Source organism: Oncorhynchus mykiss, chromosome 2, assembly GCF_013265735.2.
Source record: "Oncorhynchus mykiss isolate Arlee chromosome 2, USDA_OmykA_1.1, whole genome shotgun sequence".
NCBI lineage: Eukaryota > Metazoa > Chordata > Actinopteri > Salmoniformes > Salmonidae > Oncorhynchus > Oncorhynchus mykiss.
Window position 1 is genome coordinate 23,418,807 of NC_048566.1, and position 27,538 is coordinate 23,446,344.

The 27,538-nt window shown below is 42.3% G+C and overlaps 2 long non-coding RNA genes across 3 annotated transcripts; one reads left to right on the forward strand and one right to left on the reverse strand.

Moving 5' to 3' along the window:
* Positions 1 to 1,492: 1,492 nt before the first annotated feature.
* On the reverse strand, positions 1,493 to 26,402 carry LOC110538371. Of its 2 annotated transcripts, none has more exons than XR_002475741.2 (11): positions 26,322 to 26,402; positions 26,147 to 26,240; positions 6,831 to 6,897; positions 6,468 to 6,599; positions 5,969 to 6,121; positions 5,427 to 5,480; positions 4,839 to 4,970; positions 4,340 to 4,492; positions 4,087 to 4,140; positions 2,049 to 2,150; positions 1,493 to 1,857 (listed from the first exon to the last, which is right to left on the reverse strand). It is a non-coding gene; the product is annotated as an uncharacterized LOC110538371 (long non-coding RNA). The 2 variants fall into 2 exon arrangements; XR_002475740.2 differs by having other exon boundaries at positions 1,493 to 1,860.
* LOC110538396 lies at positions 8,463 to 10,687 on the forward strand. Its single transcript, XR_002475752.2, has 4 exons — positions 8,463 to 8,701; positions 8,922 to 9,257; positions 9,638 to 9,730; positions 9,822 to 10,687. It is a non-coding gene; the product is annotated as an uncharacterized LOC110538396 (long non-coding RNA).
* Positions 26,403 to 27,538: the final 1,136 nt, after the last annotated feature.

Here is a 27,538-nt window from a genome sequence, read left to right on the forward strand (position 1 = left end):
TTTCTGTTAAGGTACAGTACCAGTCAACAGTTTGGACACAGCTACTCATTCCAGGGTTTTTCTTCATTTGGACTATTTTCTACATTGTAGAATAACAGTGAAGACATCAAAACTATGAAGTAACTAACACATATGGAATCATGTAGTAACCAAAAGTGTCAAACAAATCAAAATATATTTTATATTTGATATTCTTCAAAGGAGCCACCCTTTGCCTTGATGACAGCTCAACAAGCTTCATGTGGTGCCAGGACAATAACCTCTCCCTCAATGTGATCAAGTCAAAGGAGATGATTGTGGACTACAGGAAAAGGAGGACCGGACCCCATTCTCATCGACGGGGCTGTAGTGGGGCAGGTTGAGAGCTTCAAATTCCTTGGCGTCCACATCACCAACAACCTAACATGGTTCAAGCACACCAAGACAGTCGTGAAGAGGGCACAACAAAACCTATTCCCCCTCAGGAGACTGAAAACATTTGGCATGGGTTCTCAGATCCTCAAAAGGTTTTATAGCTGCACCATCAACAACTGGTTGCATCATTGCCTGGTATGGTAACTGCTCGGCCTCCGACCGCAAGGCACTACAGAGGGTAGTGCGTACGGCCCAGTACATCACTGGGGCCAAACTTCCTGCCATCCAGGACTTCTATACCAGGCAGTGTCAGAGGAAGGCCCTAAAATTGTTAAAGACTCCAGCCCCCCAAATCATAGACTGTTCTCTCTGCTACCGCACAGCAAGCGGTACCGGAGTGCCAAGTCTAGGTCCAAGAGGCTTCTAAACAGCTTCTATCCCCAAACCATTAGATTCCTGAACATCTAATAAAATGGCTACCCAGACTATTTGCATTGCCCCCCCCCCCCCCCCTATTATGCCGTTGCTACTCTGTTATTATCTATGCATAGTCACTTTAATAACTCTACCTACATGTACATATTACCTCAACTAACCAGTGCACATTGACTCTGTACCGGTACCCCCTGTATATAGTCTCACTATTGTTATTTTACTGCTGCTCTTTAACTACTTGTTACATTTATTTCTTATTCTTATTCATATTTTTTAAACTGCATTGTTGGTTAGGGGCCTGTAAGTAAGCATTTCACTGTAAGGTTAGTGGGACTATCATTTGTTTTCAACAGGACAATGACCCAAAACACACCTCCAAGCTGTGTAAGGTCTATTTGACCAAGGAGAGTGATGGAGTGCTGCATCAGATGACCTGTCCTCCACAATCACCCGAACTCAACCCAATTGAGATTGTTTGGGATGAGTTGGACCGCAGAGTGGAGGCAAAGCAGCCAACAACTGCTCAGCATATGTGGGAACTTCTTCAAGCATTCCTCATGAAGCTGGTTGAGAGAATGCCAAGAGCGTGCCAAGCTGTCATCAAGGCAAAGGGTGGCTACTTTGAAGAATTTCAAATCTTTGGATTTGTTTAACACTTTTTTTGGTTACTACATGATTCCATATGTGTTATTTCATAGTTTTTATGTCTTCTTTACTATTACTCTACAATGTATAAAATAGTAAAAGATTAAGAAAAACCCTGGAATGAGTAGGTGTCTCCAAACTTTTGACCGGTACTGTATGTTAATGTAGGCATTCTTTCAGGTGTTTTATCACTGCATCACACATGATGGCAAACACTAATCCATGCAGATTTGATTTATCTTTTAAAACATTTTATTAATTTACCCCAATGAGATTAGTATTAAAATAGCCTGCTGGCTGATGATGGCTCATACTAGTGCACCCATAGGTTAACCCCTGCAATAATACCACCTCATTCGTTTTTTATACCATTCCATCCACTTCTATATACGCCTCATCACGTGTCTCAAATGAATCCTTTTTCTTCTGAGAATAAAACAAAGGTTGGATTGCATATTTATTTTTGTTGGTGCTCCAAAATCATAGCAATTATTGAAAAACAACAGTAATGAGTTACAGTATATCAACACTTAATCATACTCCTATTATGAATAAATTATTCTGAATAAAAAATGTCTCTACAAAGCACAATTATATTACTGTAGATAACTTACCTGACATCGATTAATCCAAATCCCAACACCAATGCCAACGCTAATGCCAAAGGCAAAGGCAAATGATTAACCAAATCCACCAGGGTATATTGTGTTTTGGCTCTGAAAAACATGAGAACTATGACATGGAACTCCAAAGGAACAATACACGACTGATACTCAAATGAATCCATGCAGATACATACTGTATATCAGGTATTCCCAAACTGGGAAGGGGGTATGCGCAATACCGTCAGGGTTACTCCAAACAAAAATGTGATTCACATTTAAAAAACGTTCCTTTTTTTTCACATTTTCAAACAGTCCTTATATTTTCCAACGGGGTTATACATTTGGGTGAGTTTTTTCTCTCTCGCCTGAGTAGCCTCGTTTCACTGCCCAAAATAAAAATTTAACCATCTGGTGTTCAGCGAAATAACAACACAATGTTGAATACAGGTAGCCTAGTCAAATAATTAACATCCAATCACATTAACCATAACTCTCTCGTGGGAATTCCACTAATGGTCCATATATAACCAAATGTAGCTGCTGCTCATGTTGGTATCTGTACTGATGGAGCAAAAGCCATGACAGGGAGACATAGTGGAGTGGTAACGTGCGTGCAAGCAGTATCTCCCGACGCCACTTGGGTACACTGCAGCATCCACCGAGAGGCTCTTGCCAAGGGAATGTCTGACAGCTTGAAAGACGTTTTGGACACAGAGTGAAAATTGTTAACTTTGTTAAAGCAAGGCCCCTGAACTCTTGTGTATTTTCTGCGCTATGCAATGATATGGGCAGCGACCATGTAATGCTTTTAAAACATACAGAAGTGCACTGGTTATCAAAGAGCAAAGTATTGACACGTCTTTTTTAAAATTGAGAGACGAGCTTAAAGTTTTCTTTACTGACCATAATTATCTCTTGTCTGACCGCTTGCATGATGATGGAGTTTCTCACACGACTGGCCTATCTGGGTGATGTTTTTTCACACCTTTATGATCTGAATCTAGGATTACAGGGACTCTCCACAACTATATTCAATGTGTGGGACAAAATTGAGGGTATGATTAAGAAGTTGGAGCTCTTCTCTGTCTGCATTAACAAGGACAACACACAGGTCTTCCCATCATTGTATGATTTTTTATGTGCACATGAACTCAAGCTTACGGACAATGTCAAATGTGATATAGTGAAGCACCTGAGTGAGTTGGGTATGCAATTATGCAGGTACTTTCCCGAAATGGATGACACAAACAACTGGATTCGTTATCCCTTTCATGCCCTGCCTCCAGTCCACTTACCGAAATCTGAACAAGGGAGCCTCAACAAGCGGTTCTGTGAAAATTGAATTTAATTAGAAGCCACTGCCAGAGTTCTGGATTGGGATGCGCTCAGAGTATCCTGGCTTGGCATATCACGCTGTTATGACACTGATGCCCTTTGCAACCACGTACCACGTGGATTATCTGCCTTCACTACCATTAAACTAAATACAAGCACAAACTGTGTGTGGAAAATTATTTAAGACTGATTCTCTTCAATACAACCCAACATTGCTGAGTTATGTGCATCATTTCAAGCACACACTTCTCATTAACCTGTGGTGAGTTATTCACGATTTTTGGTGAACAAATAAGATTTTATATGTAAGATGGCAAAATAAAGAGCAAAATGATTGATTATTATTATTTGTGCCCTGATCCTATAAGAGCTCTTTGTCACTTCCCACGAGCCGGGTTGTGACTAAAACTCACACTCATGTGTGTGGAAGGCTTACAATGATGGCAAAAACAACATTTGAGAGTACGCTGACCCTGGTGCCAGAGTACACAGCTGGAGGTTGAATGTTTGAAGGGGTACGGGACTCTAAAACATTTGGGAACCACTGCTGTAGATCAACCTCTGTCCAGTAGACCCTTCATTTTGCAATGTATCTCTGTACATCAGGTATTAATACATCCACATCTTCCAACCCAATGCTTTTTCTTCTTCTGGGGAACTGAGAGATTGTCATTGTGATAAAATCTAATACAAAATGTAAACAATAAATTACCTGTTTCATTCTTCAGATTGTCTGGTTCTCTTGATGTTGCTGGTAGTTGTGTTTCTGTTGCAAATATGGAAAAAACACAACTTCTAAATAAGAAACAGCAATGAAATATGCACAATAATGTAAACCTGTAATGATGTAATTCACGACACTACTAGTACAGGATGTGGATATCCCTGCTGCCATTCAAATTATTATTGTATACATTATAAAACATTTATATAAGTCCAAATGACAAGCTACAGTATATACTTACGCATATGTATGGTGCATCTTACACTTTCACCGACAAATGTTGTAGGGAATCCACAGCTTCTATTGTCTTTGCATATCGGTGCCACTGGTACTGTTTGTTGTTCTTCCTGGTTTTTCTTTACTTCATCCGTCTCCACTGAACATTGAAACTTGTCTAGAAAAGTAAATCATATAAAAGTGCACATTAGAAACACTCTTCTTCACTCTCCTCTGCCAACCCTGGTGGTACTGAGTACAATTACAATGATTATTATTTGTAGGGAAAACAAGAGAGGTCAGAAAGGACTTGGTGGCACTTATAGACTGTGACTCTGGACCAGTGTTTGGGGGAAACTTCTTCAGTAGTTTTGTGAAAAATGAATCAACTGCATGAGAACAATGATTTCACTTGTCTATATTACAGCATAAAAAGAGTGAACATTTCATTGGGATTAATTGCCATTGATAAATACAGTAAAACATTTTAGAACACGTTTACAAATGCTAATCGCTGAACTTACCATTATCAAGCGGGCAATCAAATACAACGTCTTTCAAGAAGCCAGTCCAGCTACAATCTGTGTTAGTACATATGTGTCTAGGACCGTCATTACAATTTAATTCAGTGGTTGGTTTATGGTTCTCTTCCAAACCTAGAAACCAAATACAGGTAAAACATAATTTAGTTTATGAACATTCTTCAAAATCAAGGACGATATTTCATTACTTAAAATGACTGTAAATGTTACAGACTGTAGCTTTAATTGTAGTTAACAACCATAACAGTTATGGTCAATCATATCATTGTGTAGTGCAGAAAATACACAAGAGTTCAGGGGCCTTGTTTTAACAAAGTTAACTATTTTCACTGTAGTGTCCAAAATGTCTTTCAAGCTGTCAGGCATTCCCTTGGTAGCAAGACCCTCTCGGTGGATGCTGCAGTGTACCCAACTAGCGTCGGGAGCAACTGCTTGCACGCACGTTACCACTCCACTATGTCTCCCTGTCATGGCTTTTGCCCCATCATTACAGATACCAACATGAGCAGCAGCTACGTTTGGCTACATATGGACCGTTAGTGGAATTCCAAAATGTAAACAATCAATGACCTTTTCCATCTTCCATCTTTTCTGGTCCTCTTGATGTTATTGGTGGCTGTATTTCTGTTGAAAATATGTCAAAAACACTATTTCTAAATAAAAATCAGCACTGAAACATGCACATTGATGTAATGATGTAATTCATTGTTCAAATTGGTTTGTTCAATTATACCAACTACTAGTTCAGGATATGGATAGCCTTGTTGTCATTTAAATTATTATGGTATAATAGGTCAAACAAGGCATATAAAACATTTATATGAGTCCTAATGACAAGCTATATACTTTATTTATTTTATTTTTATTTAACCTTTATTTAACTAGGCAAGTCAGTTAAGAACACATTTTTATTTAAAATGACGGCCTACACCGGCCAAACCCAGACGACGCTGGGCCAATTGTGCGCCGCCCTATGTGACTCCCAATCATGGCCGGTTGTGATACAGCCTGGATTCAAACCAGGGTGTTTGTAGTGACACCTCTAGCACTGAGATGCAGTGCCTTAGACCGCTGAGCCACTCAGGAGCCAGTCGGAAGCCCCCTTTACTTACGCATATGTATGGTGCATCTTACACTTTCACCGACAAATGTTGTAGGGAATCCACAGCTTCTATTGTCTTTGCATATCGGTGCCACTGGTACTGTTTGTTGTTCTTCCTGGTTTTTCTTTACTTCATCCGTCTCCACTGAACATTGAAACTTGTCTAGAAAAGTAAATCATATAAAAGTGCACATTAGAAACACTCTTCTTCACTCTCCTCTGCCAACCCTGGTGGTACTGAGTACAATTACAATGATTATTATTTGTAGGGAAAACAAGAGAGGTCAGAAAGGACTTGGTGGCACTTATAGACTGTGACTCTGGACCAGGGTTTGGGGGAAACTTATCTTGTAGTTTTGTGAAAAATGAATCAATTGCATGAGAACAATGTTTTCACTTGTCTATATTACAGCATAAAAATAGTGAACATTTCATTGGGATTAATTGCCATTGATAAATACAGTAAAACATTTTAGAACACGTTTACAAATGCTAATCGCTGAACTTACCATTATCAAGCGGGCAATCAAATACAACGTCTTTCAAGAAGCCAGTCCAGCTACAATCTGTGTTATTACATATGTGTCTAGGACCGTCATTACAATTTAATTCAGTGGTTGGTTTATGGTTCTCTTCCAAACCTAGAAACCAAATACAAGTAAAACATAATTTAGTTCATGAACATTCTTCAAAATCATTGGCTATATTTCACGACTTAAAATGACTGTAAATGTTAGACTGTGGCTTTAATTGTAGTTAACAACCATAACAGTTATGAGAATTGAGAATTAATTTTCTTAAATTACTGCAGGTTAAAATGTCTCTTGGACAAGGTAATTACAATAGTCAACAAAATAGGTTAGGTGTCTTACCATTATAGGTACGCCCAAGTAGCGTAACAAATATAATGGTTATATAGAGGAAAAACGATGTCATATTCTGAAAGAGACAAAAAAAAGATAGATTTTTCTGTCAGTCAAGGTATTTAATTTGGATATAACCATAATGTAACTATATCCGTAATCTTCAGCATGGCATCGGTTAGGACAGACACTTTCACTAAAACTAGATTCTACAACATCCCTTCAAGAGAACTTGAAGAGTATGATTTTGTAGAATATTTCAAATATAAAAGTCTAAGGCAAGCTAATGTCATCATTTTGGGGGAATTTATAATGAAATGTTTCTGGCGAAGTCAAAATCTTTCGTCCTACAGTAGGTAATACGTTTATGAGTTTATGTTGCAGTGTTTGATAAATTAGCAAAAGGTACCAATATATGAACTATGCCATTTAAATAATCTGGCTAGAGACAAACACACAAACACCTCTAGACACCAACACAGGAACAAGAAACAAAGAAATATGAACTCAAGGGACACACAATTACCCACAATCCCATGGCATCTTGCTAGTATGTTTACTTTCAAGGCAATGTGACTCAACTCAAAAATGTGTTACATTCAGACAAACCAAGATAAACCATAAACCAAAACAAAATCTTCAGAAGATAGTCAATTCAGTTTCATATAAGTTATTTCATATATCAATAAAAACTGAGAAAATATGCAGAGATTGCTTGGGAATCTGAGAAATATAATTTGACAATGTGCTATAACTTGCAGTAAGCCTATGTGAAGATGGTAGGATTATGTGATCCAACACCAATTTAATCAAATAGTCTGCCATCATCAACTATCTTCAGATGTCAGATGAGGTGACTGCAGCATGATCTAGCTCTATCAACATAAGGTTACTTGAGAAGACTCATGACACCACATGCCTACTGTTAAAATGCACATGAGGGGGTACTTCTGGCAAAGCCTAATTTAGTTGGTGGTAAAGTAACTGAAAAAAGGTTGGGAATGTCACGCCTACTCCCGTTCTCTCTCCTGCACTCGACGTCGCAGGTCTACTAAACCCGTTCCTGGCAACCCACATTGCGCACACCTGGCAACCATCATTACGCACACCTGCTCCCCATCGTCATGCACACCTGGACTTCATCATTACCTTGATTAGTTACCCTTTATTTAGCACACAGTAGCCTCAGTCTTCAAGCAGTATTGGTTTTGTTTACGTTCAGTACACTTCTTCTGTTTTGTTTATCTGCTTATTCTCATTATTAAAACACACCTTCTGCACCTGCTTCCTGACTCCTAGAATATACAGTGGGGAAAAACAAGTATTTAGTCAGCCACCAATTGTGCAAGTTCTCCCACTTAAAAAGATGAGAGAGGCCTGTCATTTTTATCATAGGTACACTTCAACTATGACAGACAAAATGAGAAAAAAAATCCAGAAAATCACATTGTAGGATTTTTAATTAATTAATTTGCAAATTATGGTGGAAAATAAGTATAGTTGAAGTGTCATAGTTGAAGTGTACCTATGATGACAATTACAGGCCTCTCTCATCTTTTTAAGTGGGAGAACTTGCACAATTGGTGGCTGACTAAATACTTTTTTGCCCCACTGTACGTTACGGGGAACCATTGACCAAGCTGCACTTTATGACAAGTAGCCTATACAGCATATCCTGTCTACAGGCTTCCGTAACGTTTCTGAGTCTCTGTGTTCATTGTGGCTTTTTTTTGTACTCTGTTCTACAGTATGAAGTTATATGATTACAGGAAAACAGGGGTTGTTCATTTTCATCCGTAGTTGACACTGAACGAGAACAATCTACAGAATCATGTGCAAACTTCCCTTTTGGTGTTCTATAGTATTGCTGTTATTCCCAGGTAAGACACTTAACAAATATATGTAAGATATTATTATCCATAATAATTATCTAAGATAAGTATTGCTATGGTTGATATAATGGATGTTATTTCTAAAATAAGAATGTAAGGCACTTTTACCTTGAACATTTTCAGAAGATGTTGACAATCATACTGCATGCAAGTTAAGGTTAAAGGGTAGTTCAGACATTCATTACTATGCATGTTTGTTTCCTCCTAGTCCCTGCAAATGCCAGGGTGTGGATGAACCAGTGGTCCTCAAAGAATGCTTACATAGTAGGGGAAACAGCTGCTCTTTATTGCAACATAACCTCAGATCATGAGGAAATAAGACATTGCAAAATGAGATGGATCATTGAAGATCAAGGTGATGTCACAAGTTTGGAGTTGTATACGCAACGTGTCAACATAAATTTGAGCAAAACAGCTACTACTATGACATTGAGAAACCTGACCTTGAATGACACCATTATGCCAATTTGCATCGCAAAGTGCATCATTGACAGTGTCAACAGCAAGGTTTATGGGGAGGGTGGCACACTTCACATTTTTGAAGGTATGTATATCATCAACACCACCACTGACATGTAATTGGTTTAAATTACATTGGTTTTCAGAAAATATGGATAAAACTTTAGTTTGCTTTCAAAAACTTTTGCAGGTGAAAACACCAGATAAGTTCTTATGTTTTTTTTCTGTACTTTTGTACTGTTACATAATAATTCATAATGACAGAGAGCACACGTTTGGGTGTTACCCAACAACCACAAAATTGTTGTAGCTTATGCATACTTTTGAAACACTTTTAAGAATGTAACACGCATATAGGCTACATTACAAAATAAACCATTGTTATGCAGCTGAATTTCTGATGAAATTCTAAAGAAATTGTTTATAATATTGTAAAGTGGCCATCTCTCCTTTTTCCTGTGTAAGACATCAACCAGATGACCCTGGTCTCAAAGTTGACAACACTGGTCCCAGAGTTGACAACACTGGTCCCAGAGTTGACAACACTGGTCCCAAAGGGTAAGTGTTGGTACAACTTGACATGTGTCTGTTTTGTTAGCCTACTATTCAAGTAGACATGACTGTAACAACCACTTTCCTCTTGTTTCAGAAATCAAACAGGAACATGCTCTCACTTGGCTGAACCATGTTTTTCTCAGCATAAACATCCTGATTTTCATTGTGGCCACAATAATTTGTGTGTCATACATCAGAACCCAAATGAATATGAATTAAAAAGAGATTGCATTAGTTGTTAAAATATTGCCTGAAGCACCCTTCCGAGTTATAGCCTAAAGCCTATGCTCTAACACCTTTAGTAAACTGTAAACTGTGATTTGAAACGTTTTCGCAACAATAGCTTTCTTCATGCACTGCATTTTTATTGTGTTTTTAGGCCTGTTCATATTTTATTACTCTAATGTATAGAATGTATGCCTACTGATATATTTTTTACTGTCTTGTATTATTATCTGAAAACAAACTAGGTAAAGGTGAAAGGTGACAAGCATCTGGTAAATGCATTCCAGATTAGAGAGACAAAAGACTACATTTGATTTACTTTCCTTTAGTATCCATGTGGACATTTTGAATACAGTTGACATATATTAATTTAATCGTGTATCCTAATCATAATCATTGCTATTGATAGAATATAGTTTAAAGTTGATAAAGTTTAGACTATTTTTCACGTCTGCTCCTGCTCTTCCCCCCCCCAGGTGCTTGAGGGTAACAGGCTGCCCTGCATCACTCACTCCTATCATCCACTGCGCACACCTGCCTTCCCTTGTCACGCGCTTCAGCTATATTGGACTCACTTATCTGTTTATTACCTCGCCTATATTTGTCAGTTTCCCTGCTGATGCATTGATTGTTTTTTGTCTGTATTATTAGTTTACTGACGCTGTTCCTGTCTCATGTCCGTTCTTTATTAAATGTTTGACTCCCGTACCTGCTTCGTCTCTCCAGCGTCATTCCATGTGACACTATGCACGATATGGATACATTCTCCTACACACCAGCCTGGTCTCAGACTAGATGTAACATAGTAAACATAAGCCCGGGACACTGATATTAGTATATGTTATTTTTGGTAGGGTTACTTAAGGCAAAAGTAGGGTGGTTGGTCAGGGTGAATGAGTGGGCGTATAACACGAACGTCTAGCAACTGTCGGTGTGAATGGGTGGGCATTTAACACGTATGTCTAGCAACCCAAAAGGTTACATTTGAATCTAATCTTGGATAACTTCAGCAACTTTGCAACTATTTACTACTTTTTAGCTACTTTGCAACTACTTGGCATGTTAGCTAACCTTAACCCTTTAACCTAACCTTAACCCTTTAACCTAATCCCCAGCCTAACGTTAGCCACCTAGCTAACGTAAGCCACGTCAAATTGCAATTCATAACATATTATATAAAATGGATTATGGACATCTACAAATGTATACATACCATACAAAATGTATCATTGTAATTGGAGTGTCCCTGATGTGATTTTACTATGTTTTGTCTACCTGAGTCCAGGTTGCAGCCACACACTACGCCAGGGTTTCCTAAAGTTGCATGATGATGAGTTGGTTATTTGAATAAGCTGTGTAGTGCTATGGCAAAACCCAAAACATGCACCCAGGAGGGGGCCCCAGAACCGAGTTTGGGAAGCCCTGCACAAGGCTAGGCTACAGCTGCCTCTTTTACTTTTGTGAGGCAATTCCTATATCACCAACATTTCTTTGTGTAGCCTATAATGTTAAAACAGACATATTGCTATTGATATAATATTGATTAAAAGTAAATAAGTTCATTGTTTATTATATAATTAAGTTGAAAACTAAAGTAGGTCACCTTCGACATCTTGAATGTGGAGAGCACACGGAATGGTCGTAGGGAATGGAACTGTGGATCTGCTTGCTGTGATTTGTTTGTGTTGTCATAAAAAAATGTAATCTCATCACGATAAAAACGATAGAGCACAAAGCGGGCACTCTGTGACAGCTTGGACAGCACCATTCATAGATTTATAATTATTGACGAAACCAAAAACAATAAATCGTTTTTGGATGGATTACAGTTGAATTAATAAACTGTATATGCTCAAATATATTTGACCAAATCCATTTTTGGCACAATTATTTTTGATAGATTAGGTTCGTAAATCCATGAAATAATTGTCATAACTGCACTTTATCACAATCACCTCGGGATGGAAAAAAGACTGAGTACACAATGACATAGCACACTCAGATAAATGTATGTCGCGACATTCGCTACTAAATAGCCGGACAAAGCCTAGACAGCATTGCTGATGAAAATGTACATTTGTTGTAATGATCGCACACAACAAACCCCAGGGCCTTTTTCAATCAGTTGGTTTAGTTGAATAAAAAACGTTGACACAAAAGTGTTAAAATGTGGGGTAAAAGTGCTGTTGTTTTTTACTGATTGGCTCTGATTAGCTCCTGTTCCTGCCATTAAAACACAGTTCATGGTTGAGAAAAGTCTGTGATGGTTTCAGCTCTAAAGGAGAACAGCTGCAATGGAACATTTGAGGTGTAAGAACAGGATGTGATGACTTTGTGCTTCATGTTCTGTTTAATTTAAATAGAGGTTTGGTTGATGTGTGGTTGTGTTCAACTCCCCTCTCTGACATCCATAAAACGGCATAAACACATTTGCAGAACACTTGAGGTTTTATTCCCTTAACTATCAAGGCTGGTTATGTTTCTCAAACCTCAAATATGGCAGCAAATTGTTTATGTGTTGCACACAGTATAGATGCTCCAATCTAGACAATACAATACACCCAGCCACACAATCTAAGTCATACGACATACTTCAGAACACTCCACATTCCTGTTGGTGGTGTGTTTATTAATGTGTTATTATAACCACCTCTATGGTTCTAACTGTGATAGAACATGTTCATATTTTTGGTGACCCCTAGCAGGCTGATATTACAAATATCCCATCCTGTGCTTAGAGGTGAAGAACAGTGATTCAAGAAAACAGAGCGACAGGGTTTTGTGGGTCATTTGTCATTGTATTACAGTTTTAAAATGCTTAATTCATTGTTCAGATTTCTCTGGTGGGGAGGGGAGGAAGGCCAACATATAAGTATCTTAATCAAGAGAGGACATACAAATGTGTGTTCAGTCACTTCAGTATACACCATTCTACATCTGCTAAATGCTGGTATGAAAACCTTGAATCTTTGGGGAAACATAGGCAAGTTTGTTCTCTTCTATGGTTTCAGTAGTATCGATACAAGGTTCAACTGACTTAAACTGTGAACATTCCACGTTTTCATTCACTAAACGGAGCTGTACAAATTATACAAAGACTATCTCGGCTTTCTACTTATCTTGATGCAGCAAACACAACCTGTGATTACTACAATCCAAAAGCAATACATGAACAATTCAAATCTCTGAGTTCAAGCATTTGAACTCCTCTTCCCATATTCAAAGCAGTGTTTGAATAAAGAAACAGAACGGTTTGAGGTGATGAGGGTGAGTCAGCCACATCTCTCCTCTGATGTGATCAATAATTTACTCCCTCGTGTCACAAGTGGTTTCATGGAGTACACAGCAGAACAACCTAGCCATGAGTTATAAATAAACTATGAACCTCTAAGGATGTGTCAGGACTGGTGGTGTTTTAAAAAGTGCTATTTTCAGAATTCTGACAGTAGTGAAAAATGATCAAGATAGAACTGCCAAAAGGGGAGGAGTTGCAATCTACTGCAGAGATAGCCTGCAAAGTTCTGTCAAACTTTCCAGGTCTATGCCCAAACAGTTCGAGCTTCTAATTTAAAAAAATGAATTGATTGCCCCCCATCTATCTTAAAAATTTGTTCTGCTAGATGACCTAAACTGGGATATGCTTAACACCCCGGCCGTCCTACAATCTAAGCAAGATGCCCTCAATCTCACACAAATTATCAAGGAACCCACCAGGTACAACCCTAAATCTGTAAAAATGGGAACCCTCATAGATATTATCCTGACCAACTTGCCCTCCAAATACACCCCTGCTGTTTTCAATCAGGATCACAGCGATCACTGACTCATTGCCTGCTTCCATTATGAGTCCGTGGTCAAATGACCACCCCTCATCACTGTCAAAAACACTTCTGCGAACAGGCCTTTCTAATTGACCTGACCCGGGTATCCTGGAAGGATATTGACCTCATCCCGTCAGTAGAGGATGCATGGTTGTTCTTTAAAAGTAATTTTCTCACCATCTTAAATAAGCATGCCCCTTTCAAAAAATGTAGAACTAAGAACAGATATAGCCCTTGGTTTACTCCAGACCTGACTGCCCTCGACCAGCACAAAAACATTCTGTTGCGTACTGCACTAGCATCGAATAGTCCCTTTTCAGGGAAGTCAGGAACCAAATCACACAGTCAGATAGGAAAGCAAAGGCTAGCTTTTCAATCCGAAATTTGCATCCTGCAGCTCTAACTCCAAAAAGTTCTGGGACACTGTAAATTCCATGGCGAATTAGAGCACCTCCTCCCAGCTGCCCACTGCACTGAGGCTAGGAAACACTGTCACCACCGATAAATCCACGATAATCAAGAATTTCAATAAGCATTTCTCTACGGCTGATCATGCTTTCCTCTTGGCTACCCCAACCCCGGCCAACAGCTCCGCACCCCCCGTAGCTACTTGCCCAAGCCTCCCAAGCTGATCCTTCACCCAAATCCAGATACAGTGCCTTGCAAAATTATTCGGCCCCCTTGAACTTTGCGACCTTTTGCCACATTTCAGGCTTCAAACATAAAGATATAAAACTGTATTTTTTTGTGAAGAATCAAAAACAAGTGGGACACAATCATGAAGTGGAACGACATTTATTGGATATTTCAAACTTTTTTAACAAATCAAAAACTAAAAAATTGGGCGTGCAAAATTATTCAGCCCCTTTACTTTCAGTGCAGCAAACTCTCTCCAGAAGTTCAGTGAGGATCTCTGAATGATCCAATGTTGACCTAAATGACTAATGATGATAAATACAATCCACCTGTGTGTAATCAAGTCTCCGTATAAATGCACCTGCACTGTGATAGTCTCAGAGGTCTGTTAAAAGCGCAGAGAGCATCATGAAGAACAAGGAACACACCAGGCAGATCCGAGATACTGTTGTGAAGAAGTTTAAAGCCGGATTTGGATACAAAAAGATTTCCCAAGCTTTAAACATCCCAAGGAGCACTGTGCAAGCGATAATATTGAAATGGAAGGAGTATCAGACCACTGCAAATCTACCAAGACCTGGCCGTCCCTCTAAACTTTCAGCTCATACAAGGCGAAGACTGATCAGAGATGCAGCCAAGAGGCCCATGATCACTCTGGATGAACTGCAGAGATCTACATCTGAGGTGGGAGACTCTGTCCATAGGACAACAATCAGTCGTATATTGCACAAATCTGGCCTTTATGGAAGAGTGGCAAGAAGAAAGCCATTTCTTAAAGATATCCATAAAAAGTGTCGTTTAAAGTTTGCCACATGTTTGGTGTGTCTGGGAGACACACCAAACATGTGGAAGAAGGTGCTCTGGTCAGATTAAACCAAAATTGAACTTTTTGGCAACAATGCAAGACGTTATGTTTGGCGTAAAAGCAACACAGCTGAACACACCATCCCCACTGTCAAACATGGTGGTGGCAGCATCATGGTTTGGGCCTGCTTTTCTTCAGCAGGGACAGGGAAGATGGTTAAAATTGATGGGAAGATGGATGGAGCCAAATACAGGACCATTCTGGAAGAAAACCTGATGGAGTCTGCAAAAGACCTGAGACTGGGTCGGAGATTTGTCTTCCAACAAGACAATGATCCAAAACATAAAGCAAAATCTACAATGGAATGGTTCAAAAATAAACATATCCAGGTGTTAGAATGGCCAAGTCAAAGTCCAGACCTGAATCCAATCGAGAATCTGTGGAAAGAACTGAAAACTGCTGTTCACAAATGCTCTCCATCCAACCTCACTGAGCTCGAGCTGTTTTGCAAGGAGGAATGGGAAAAAATGTCAGTCTCTTGATGTGCAAAACTGATAGAGACATACCCCAAGCGACTTACAGCTGTAATCGCAGCAAAAGGTGGCGGCGCTACAAAGTATTAACTTAAGGGGGCTGAATAATTTTGCACGCCCAATTTTTCAGTTTTTGATTTGTTAAAAGAGTTTGAAATATCCAATAAATGTCATTCCACTTCATGATTGTGTCCTACTTGTTGTTGATTCTTCACAAAAAAATACAGTTTTATATCTTTATGTTTGAAGCCTGAAATGTGGCAAAAGGTCGCAAAGTTCAAGGGGGCCGAATACTTTCGCAAGGCACTGTAGCAGATTTTCTGAAAGAGCTGCAAAACCTGGACACGTACAAATCAGCTGGGCTAGACAGTCTGGACCCTCTCTTTCTAAAATTATCTGCCGCCATTGTTGCAACCCCTATTACTATTCTGTTCAACATCTCTTTCGTATCGCCCGAGATTCCTAAAGATTGGAAAGATCTTCAAAGGGGGTGACACTCTAGACCTAAACTGTTACAGACCTATATTCATCCTGCCCTGCCTTTCCAAAGTCTTCGAATGCCAAGTTAACAAACAGATCACTGATCACCGTACCTTTTCCGCTGTGCAATCCGGTTTCCGAGCTGGTCACGGGTGCACTTCAGGCACGCTCAAGATACTAAACGATATCATAACCGCCATCGATAAAAGACAGTACTGTGCAGCCGTCTTCATCGACCTGGCCAAGGCTTTCGAATCTATCAATCACCGTATTCTTATCGGCAGACTCAACAGCCTTGGTTTCTCAAATGACTGTCTTGCCTGGTTCACCAACTACTTCTAAAATAGAGTTCAGTGTGTACAATTGGAGGGCCTGTTGTCCGGACCTCTGGCAGTCTCTATGGAGGTACCACAGGGTTCAATTCTCGGCCAACTCTTTTCTCTGTATATATCAATGATATCAATGATGCTGCGGGTGATTCCTTGATCCACCTTTACACAGACAACACCATTCTGTATACATCTGGCCCTTCTTTGGACACTGTGTTAACAAACCTCCAAATAAGCTTCAATGCCATACAACACTCCTTCCGTGGCCTCCAACTGCTCTTAAATGCTAGTAAAACTAAATGTAAGCTCTTCAACCGATCGCTGCCTGCACCCGCTCACCCGACCAGCATCACTACTCTGGACGGTTCTGACAACTACAAATACCTAGGTGTCTGGCTAGACTGTAAACTCTCCTTCCAGACTCATATTAAGCATCTCCATTCCAAAATCAAATCTAGAATCAGATTCCTATTTCGCAACAAAGCCTACTTCACTCACACTGCCAAACATACCCTCGTAAAACTGACTATCCTACCGATCCTTGACTTCGGCGATGTCATTTACAAAATAGCCTCCAACACTCTACTCAGCAAATTGGATGCAGTCTATCACAGTGCCATCCGTTTTGTCACCAAAGCCCCATATACCACCCACCACTGCGACCTGTATGCTCTCGTTGGCTGGCCCTCGCTACATATTCATCGCCAGAACAACTGGCTCCAGGTCATCTATAAGTCTTCGCTAGGTAAAGCGAAGGTCACCATAACAACACCCACTAATAGCACGCTCTCCTGCAGGCATATCTCACTGGTCATCCCCAAAGCCAATACCTACTTTGGCTGCCTTTCCTTTCAGTTCTCTGCTGCCAATGACTGGAACGAATTGCAAAAAATCAGAGAGACTTATATCTCCCTCACTAACCTTAAGCAACAGCTATCTGAGCAGCTCACCGATCGCTGCAGCTGTACACAGCCCATCTGTAAATAGCCCATCCAACTACCTACCTCATCCCCATATTGTTTTTAATTACTGTTTTGCTCTTTTGCACACCAGTATTTCTACTTGCACATCATCATCTGCACATCATTCACTCCAGTGTTAATTTGCTAAATTGTAATTACTTCGCTACTATGACATATTTATTGCCTTACTCCATTTGCATACACTGTATATAGATTTTTCTATTGTTTTTGACTGTACTTTTGTTTCTCCCATGTGTTGTTTTTTGTCGCACTGCTTTGCTTTGCTTTCAACTGTGACCGATGCTTCAGTGAGATGCAACCCATTTCCCTTGGATGAGAAATGGGACTGAAAAAGTAGCAACAACAGTGGATTAACATTAAACTGGTGTTTAAACAGAATCTATATGTTCTGTATTGTATGTTCATCCTGCCTGCAAACCGGCTATGTTCCTAAAGCTTAACTTGAATTTGAAACAATAAACTGAAAATAGCTCAAGTGTGCTGAGCAAAAATTGTGGTCCCACCCAATCTGAGCAATAGTCCAGTCCTCGGCATACCTCCTTAGGTGCAACTGTTCCACAATATCACCATGTTGCCAACATCACTATGTTCCCTAATGCTGAAGTCCATTGCACCACAACAATGATTGACATCCCACTGTTCTCGTTCAGACCTGCAAATAGTGAAAAGAGACATCCAGTGTTAAACTACAGTGAGATAATGAGGAAGGTATTGGATATGTAGCTTGTCTACTGATTACCGGTTAGTCCTTGGGGTTCTACTAGGGGAGTGATGCCCTACCGAAGAAGGAGTGATGCCCTCACGAAGAAGAAATGGAGTCTCAACATCTACCTAAAATAGATTCAGTCAGAAAAATGTTCTCTCTCTCTCTCTCTGAACAGCACAAGGTATTCTTTTTTGGTTTTTATTCCATTACACATTTCCATCTTATAAAAAGCAAAGAACAGGAATAACATAAACTACATCATACACCAAATCTGCATGCTTTCATTAAAATAATGGACTTCACCTTTATTCTAGACCAGTTGATAAAACATCTCTGTTACTGATTTACATTCCAAATACAGATGTGAGGATATGGTTGGTCAGAGGTTTAACCACTATTTGCTTGTCAAGTTACATTAAAGTGTTGGTAGGTAGTCTTGTCTCATCGCTGCAACTCCCGTACGGACTCGGGAGAGGCGAAGGTTGAGAGCCACGCGTCCTCCGAAACACAACCCAACCTAGCCGCGCTCCTTCTTGACACAACACACACCCAACCCGGAAGCCAGCTGCACCAATGTGTCGGAGGAAACACCGTACACCGTACACCTGGAGACCTGGTCAGCGTGCACTGTGCCCGGCCCACCACAGGAGTCGCTAGTGCGCGATATCCCTGCCAGCCAAACCCTCCCTAACCCGGAGGGTGCAACAGAGCCTGGGCTCAAACCCAGAATCTCTGGTGGCACAGCTAGCATTGCGATGCAGTGCCTTAGACCACTGCACCACTTGGGAGGCCCTGGTAATGATACATCTCTCCTCCGGACCATACCCCTCCCAGTCCACGAGGTACTGGAGGCCCCTCACCCGACGCCTCGAATCCATTATAGAGTGAACGGAGTACGCTGGGACCTCCTCGATGTCCAGAGGGGGTGGAGGAACCTCCCGCACCTCAGACTCCTGGAGTGGACCAGCCACCACCGGCCTGAGGAGAGACATATGGAACGAGGGGTTAATACGGTAATCGAGGGAAAGCTGTAACCTGTAACTCACCTCGTTCAGTCTCCTCAGGACTTTAAATGGCCCCACAAACCGCGGTCCCAGCTTCCGGCAGGGCAGGCGGAGGGGCAGGTTTCGGGTCGAGAGCCAGACCGGGGAACACCGGGACCTCACTGCGGTGACGGTCTGCGCTGGCATTCTGGTGCAGCACAGCCCGCTGGAGGTGAACATGGGCGGCGTCCCATGTATCCTCCGCGCGCCTGAACCGCGCCGTTCACCGCAAGAGCCTCAGTCTGACTCTGATGCCAAGGCGCCAGAGCGCCCAGACGTTCCATGAACGCCCTCCAGACCCTCGAAGTGTCCTGGGAACCCAGATCAGACACTATATCCTCAGGCACCCCGTAGTGCCAGAAGACATGCGTAAACAAGGCCTCCGCAGTCTGAAGGGCTGTAGGGAGACCGGGCAGATGAAGGAGACGGCAGGACTTAGAAAAACAATCCACAACAACCAGGATCGTGGTGTTTCCCTGTGATGGGGGAGATCGGTCGACAGGTTGTGGATCGTTGTGGAACGGTTAAGGGGTGTAGTTTACCTCTGGGCAGGTGCCTAAGAGCCTTACACTGAGCATACACCGAGCAGGAGGAAACATAAACCCTCACATCCTTAGCCAAAGTGGGCCACCAGTACTTCCCACTCAGACAGCGCACCGTCCGATCGATGCCTGGATGACTAGAGGAAGGTGACGTGTGGGCTCAATAGATCACCCCGGTCACGGACAGCAGACCGAACGTACAGACGCCCAGCGGGACACTGGAGGGGAGCAGGCTCTGCACGTAGCGCCTGCACAATGTCCGCGTCCAGCTCCCACATTACCGGCGCCACCAGGCAGGAGGCCGGGAGTATGGGGGTGGGATCCATAGGCCGCTCCTCTGTGTCATACAGCCGGGAAAGTGCGTCTGCCTTCATGTTCTGGGAACCAGGTCTGTAAGAAAGGGTGAAAACAAAACAGGTGAAAAACATGGGTCACCTTGCCTGGCGCCGGTTCAGTCTCCTCGCTGCCCGGATGTACTCCAGATTGCAGTGGTCAGTCCAGATGAGAAAAGGGTGTTTAGCCCCCTCAAGCCAATGTCTCCACGCCTTCAAAGCCTTGACGACAGCCAACAGCTCCTGGTCCCACACGTCATAGTTTTGCTCCGCCGAGCTGAGCTTCCTCGAGAAGAAGGCACAGGGGTGGAGCTTCGGTGGTGTAGCCGAGCGCTGAGAGAGCACGGCTCCTGTCCCAGCCTCGGACGCGTCCACCTCCACTATGAACACCAAAGAGGGATCCGGATGGAATCCACGGGAGCACGGGAGCCGAGGTAAACAGAGCCCTCAGGTGACCAAAAGCCCTGTCCGCCTCAGCCGACCACTGCAAACGTACCGGTCCCCCCTTCAGCAGTGAGGTAATGGGAGCCGCTACCTGACCAAAACCCTGGAAAAACCTCCGGTAGTAATTGGCAAACCCTAGAAACTGCTGCACCTCCTTTACCGTGGTGGGAGTCGGCCAATTACGCATGGCTGAAATGTGGTCACTCTCCATCTCCACCCCTGAGTTGGAAACGCGGTACCCTAGGAAGGAGACGGACTGCTAGAAGAACAAGCATTTCTCAGCCTTGACGTACAGGTCATTCTCCAACAGTCGACCAAGCACCCTGCGCACCAGGGACACATGCTCAGCGTGTGGAGCGGAGTATATCAGAATGTCATCAATATACACCACTACACCCTGCCCGTGCAGGTCCCTGAAAATCTTGTCTACAAAGGCTTGGAAGACTGATGGAGCATTCATCAACCCGTACAGCATGAAGAGGTACTCATAATGCCCTGAGGTAGTACTGAACGCCGTCTTCCACTCGTCTCCCTCCCGGATACACACCAGGTTGTAAGCGCTCCTGAGATCTAGTTTGGTGAAGAAGCGCAGACCTCCCTCCTTCTTCTTCACAAAAAATAAACTTGAGGAGGCACAGGGGTGAAGTAGAGGACCAAATGAACCCCTGACACAGGGATTCGGAGACATATGTTTCCATAGCCGCCATCTCCGCCTGTGACAGGGAATACACGTGACTCCTGGGAAGTGCGGCGTCTACCAAGAGATTTATCGCACAATCCCCCCGTCGATAGGGTGGTAATTGAGTCGCCTTCTTTTTGGGGAAGGAGAGAGCCAAATCAGCATATTCGGCGGGAATGCACACGGTGGAGAACTGGTCTGGACTTTCCACCGTAGTAGCACCAACGGAAACTTCTAAACACCTCCCCGAGCACTCTCGCGACCACCCCGTGAGAGCCCTCCGTTGCCATGAAACAGTGGTGTCATGACAGGCTAACCAGGGTAGGCCTAGCACCAAGGGAAATGCAGGAGAGTCAATGAGGAAGAGACTGATTCTCTCCTTGTGACCCCCCGGCGTCACCATGCCCAGGGGAGCGGTGGCCTCCCTAATCAACCCTGACCCTAATGGTTGACTGTCTAAGGCGTGAAGTGGGAAGGGCACAGCCACTGGAACAATAGGTATCCCTAAACTATGAGCGAATGCTCTGTCTATAAAATTCCCAGCTGCGCCTGAAGCGACGAGCACCTTATGCTGGGATTGCGGGGAAAACTCAGGAAAAATGACATGCAAAAACAGGGGTGCAACAGAGGGCTCTGGGTGAGAATGGTGCCGACTCACCTGGGGTGACGCTAGAGTGCCCTGCCTGTTGCCTCGACCCCCAGAGGAACAAACTCAAAACCGACCAGCAGTGTGACCTCTGTGGCCACAAATGGTGCACGAGAAGGCCCCTCCTCCGGCCTCTCTAAGCGCAGCACCTCCCAGCTCCATAGGTATCAGAGCGGTGGTGATGGAGGTTGGAACCAACAAAACCCGATCTGGATGTCCGCTGGTGGCCAGCAGATTATCCAGCCGGATGGACAGGTCCACCAGCTGGTCAAAGGTGAGGGTGGTGTCTCTGCAGGCCAACTCCTGACGGACATCCTCGCGCAGGCTGCAGCGATAGTGGTCGATCAGGGCCCTGCCGTTCCATCCCGCTCCGGCGGCCAGGATCCGAAAGTCCAGAGCGAACTCCTGGGTGCTCCTCGTCCCCTGCCGCAGGTGAAAGAGAATTTCATCAGCCGTTCTACCTTTGGGCGGGTGGTTGAAGACTGCTCGGAAACGACGGGTGAACTCCTCTAAGTGGTCCAGCACCGCATCTCCTTCCACCCACACAGCGTTTGTACACTCCAGGGCTTTCCCCGAGAGACATGAGACAAGGGCGGACACCCTCTCATGGCCCGAAGGAGCCGGGTGGACGGCCGCCCGGTATAACTCCAACTGCAGCAGGAAACACTGGGGAGTCCCATCGTACTCCCTGGGGAGGGCGAGACGAATACACCTGGAACCGGGTACATGGGGAGCGAGAAGTGGAGGCCCCTGTTGTGCTGGTGGAGGTGCTGGAGGGACTCCCTGTCTCTCCCAGCGGTCCATTGTTTGGACGACACGGTCCATGGCGGCGCCGAGATGGTGGAGCATCGCTGCGTGTTCCTGGACGCGCTCCTCTACCCCTAAAACAGGGGCACCTGCACCTGCTGACTCCATTGAGGGTGAGGTATTCTGTCAAATGGTGAGTGTAGCTGGTGCATGGAAGTCAGGCGCAGGAGAGCAGAGATGAGTGGACAAAGCACTTTACTGAGGCAATACAAAGTACAATAACCAAGTACAAAGTACCGGCTGCCACAAAGCACGGGTACAAAACAAAACCTGGCACAAACCAGCCGGAAGCGTGCCAACCTTGCCAGTAAACAACACCCCACACAGACATGGAGGGAACAGAGAGTTAAATACACATAGTAATTATGAGGAGATGTAAACCAGGTGTGCAGGAAAACAAGACAAAACAAATGGAAAATGAAAGGTGGAGCGGCGATGGCTAGAAGACCGGTGACGTCGACTGCCGAACGCTGCCCGAACAAGGAGAGGGACCGGCTTTGGCGGAAGTCGTGACACCAGTGTTGAATGTTTGTCCTTATAAGCTTGGAAAATAGACACTTAAACCCAGACTTGGACCACACACACTCCACTGAATAGCAGGCCAGTACTTACTTTGCAATGCTTGGAGTTAGCCACTGATTCCTACCAAACCATTCATTGTTGAATTAGTGATTTCCAACTTGTCCAATGGCCGATGAGCACAGATACATTGTATCTATAATTTCTCTTCATAGTTTCTCTTCATATGACAACGATTGTAAAGGATTTGCCAGTAGATTGTTGACTTCATTCATGATGATGGTTGCTAGCTAAGACTTTGAATGTATGATGTTGAAGCTATGGGACATATAACCTGATTTGACGTAATTTTGTCTGTGGCCAATGACCTTGAGCCTTTGTGGATGGGCACATCTAATGTAACTCTATGGCAGCACCCAAGGGGTTTGAATTTTCGATCTCTCCCCATAGATTTTGTGTTGACGTAGTGTCCCCATGAGTGACAGAACACTGAGCCAATCAGGCCGCAACTAGAGAACATTACTAGCCCCTATGCTCCGTATTTTCCGCTGGCTACCCCACCAACACAGAAAGCATTGAGCTAGGGTGAACGGGGAAAGGAGAATACCTAGTCAGTTGTACAACTGAATGCATTCAACTGAAATGTGTTTTCCGCATTTAACCCACCCCCTCTGAATCAGAGAGGTGCGGGGGACTGCCTTAATCAAATGCCTGCATTTTGGAGCTGCCTTACTCAAGAAAGCAAGAAAGAAAACATGTTTTTTACATTATTTTTTTTAACATTATTTGCAAACTGATATATGATATATGCAAAAAATATATATATATTTATTATTATTATTATTATTATATATTTTTTTAGCTAAACAGGTGGGGCTCAAAACAGGAGGGGCTCTGGTCAAAGGTGGGTCGCCACTGGTCAAAGGTCACACTGATAAAGTACAAATAAGTGCTAAGGTATAAGGAAGTACTATAAGCAGGAAAGAGGGGACACTACTGTCTCATTAGCATAAAATACCTTGCCTACCTGCCACTGCAGGGAGAGAAACTTTTGAACATCTGCCATGAAAAGCAAACTGACATTTACTCCTGAGGTGTTGAACTGTTGCACCCTCTATAGCCATCATAGTTATGATTTGACCCTGCTGGTCATCTATGAATGTTTGAACATCTTGAAAAACGATCTGGCCTCTATGGCCACATGTACAGTAGGCCCAATACATTATCACTATGCTTGAATTGCCCTGCCAATGTTGTTCTTCTGAAAATTATATTTACAAAATCTATATGATCACAATGGTAATATATAATTTGTTGTATTATTATTGTGAGGCACAGTTGAGTGAGCATAATAATATACACTATATATACACAGAAGTGTGTGGACACCCTTTCAAATGAGTGGATTCGGCTATTCCAGCCACACCTGTTGCAGACAGGTGTATAGAATCGACCACACTGCCATGCAATCTCCATAGACACGGGCAGTAGAATGGCCTTACTGAAGAGTTTAGTGACTTTCAGTGGCACCGTCATAAGATGCCACCTTTCCAACAACTCAGTTCTTCAAATTTCTGCCCTGCTAGAGCTTCCCAAGTCAACTGTAAATGTTATTATTGTGAAGTTTCAACCTCTAGGAGCAACAACTGCTCAGCTGGGAAGTGGTATACCACACAAGCTCACATAACAGGACCGCTGCGTGCTGAAGTGCTTAGCGCAAACAAATAGTTTGTCCTAAGTTGCAATACTCACTACCAAATTCCCAAATAACTGTTTTTTGACCGAGCAACCGCACACAAGCCTAAAATAACCATGCGCAATGTCATGCGTCGTCTGGAGTGATGTAAAGCACGCCCCATTGGAGCAGTGGAAACGATTTCTCTGGAGTGACGAATCACGCTTAATTTTAGTGAACGGGTTGGTGCACCTAATAAACTGGTGTATATTTGTATATGATGTGAATAGTGATGGATGAGCTAATGAAATAGGCTACCAATGCCACATACATGTAGGTTAGCCTAGTCTACAGTCGGGTGCAGAGTTTTGTAGTTCACCTGTAAAACCGGTTAGATAACATCTTGTGACGTCATGGGGATCAAAATCGAAAGTTAAATGTTTTTTTCGTTTTTATTTTATTTTCAACTTTGCAATGTTCATTCTTGAGGTACTGTAGGCTACTATGCTATTGATGAACAAATAATTCATCATAATCAAGTTTATTTGATTGGTACATCTATTATTGGACGTTTAAATGAATTATACAGCCATTGACTATTGTTAAATTCCACTGTTTTACACCATAAGAACACAAAATAAGACATTGTTTTACGCCATTGTTTGTAAACAATGTACTCTAATTATAAACGGAACACCGTACCACTTTAAACCATGGTTAAAACGATAATTTTCAATCAATGCATAATCATGTCCTTCCATTCATAGCTCAGTCTATAAATGAGAGTGGTTACGTTTCAGCCCCATATCTCAGCTGCTAAATAAAATCCCAGAGGATATTAAAATGAAAGCTTTAATAGCCTCTGCTGTTTTTCAAATCCCAGACTGTATATTTAACACATAATTATCAATATGGCAGAAGGACGTGATATTTTTTGTTGTTGCTAGGTTTAGACCTACTCTCTTAATTTATCTTTATGTTGTATGATATACATAGTGATTAGATGAGGTAATACAATCGGCTACCTACAGTATGATCAAAATCGAAAGTTAAATGTTGCTTTTGTTTTTATTTTATCTTTTCAACTTTACAACGTTAATTCTATAGCTACTGTAGAACTACTATGCTATTGATTATTACATAACTTATCATAATCAAGTTAACTATTCACTTTAATCTTGGTTAAAATTGAGGCGTAAAACATAAATTCCTACCGTGGTGCAGGTACAGTATCGGAGTGTAGCCGATTGGCGTTCAAATCACTTTACAGGCATAGGGCTTGGAACGTGACCATTAGTGTAGCCTAGGCTACGGAAATAATAATAGTATAATGAATACAGATATTTACAGACGCAAGTTGAGTTTATAAAGGTAAAAAATGAAACTTACACCATTGTATGCAATGTGTACTCATGTTAGCAAATGTTACAACTCTAGCAGGCCAATCCTTCTGCTGGAGGTATGCTGGGTATACTTCCCATTCCAAACAAACTGAGTAAATTCAGGGAATACTTGTATAGCTGTGAGAGGAGTGCTATGATCAAACTACCATTCAGGTCCTGAAATTCAAATCAGATCACATTTTATTAGTCACAAAATGCAGGTGTTTGATACGAATAACAATAACAAATAAAAGTATAAATCAATTAAAGAGCAGCAGTAAATAACAATAGCGAGACTATATACAGGGGAGTAGAGAGTCCATGTGCGGGGACACGGGTTAGTTGAGGTAATATGTACATGTAGGGAGAGTTATTAAAATGACTATATATACTGTAGATGATAACAACAGAGAGTAGCAGCGGTATAAAAGAGGGGGGGGGGGGGGGCAATGCAAATAGTCTGGGTGGTCATTTGATTAGATGTTCAGGAGTCTTATGGCTTAGGGGTAAAAGCTGTTTATCTTGCTTTATCTTGGCCAGGTCGCAGTTGTAAATGAGAACTCTCAGAGAACTCTCTCTGGTACCAAAGTCATGTAGTGGAAAATAAATTCAAGAGGTCCAAGAGGTCAACAATCAGTCATTGTAAAGAGGACAATCCCTCCTTATCTATATACAGTGAATGATATTGATCATAACAACTGTGACCGATGCTTCAGTGAGATGCAACCCATTTCCCTTGGATGAGAAATGGGACTGAAAAAGTAGCAACAACAGTGGATTAACATTCAACTGGTGTTTAAACAGAATCTATATGTTCTGTCTTGTATGTTCATCCTGCCTGCAAACCGGCTATGTTCCTAAAGATTAACTTGAATTTGAAACAATAAACTGAAAATAGCTCAGGTGTGCTCAAGCAAATATTGTGGTCCCACCCAATCTGAGCAATAGTCCAGTCCTCGGCATACCTCCTTAGGTGCAACTGTTCCACATCACCATGTTGCCAACATCACTATGTTCCCTAATGCTGAAGTCCATTGCACCACAATAATGAATGACATCCCACTGTTCTCATTCAGACCTGCAAATAGTGAAAAGAGACATCCAGTGTTAAACTACAGTGAGATAATGAGGAAGGTATTGGATATGTAGCTTGTCTACTGATTACCGGTTAGTCCTTGGGGTTCTACTAGGGGAGTGATGCCCTACCGAAGAAGAAATGTCTCA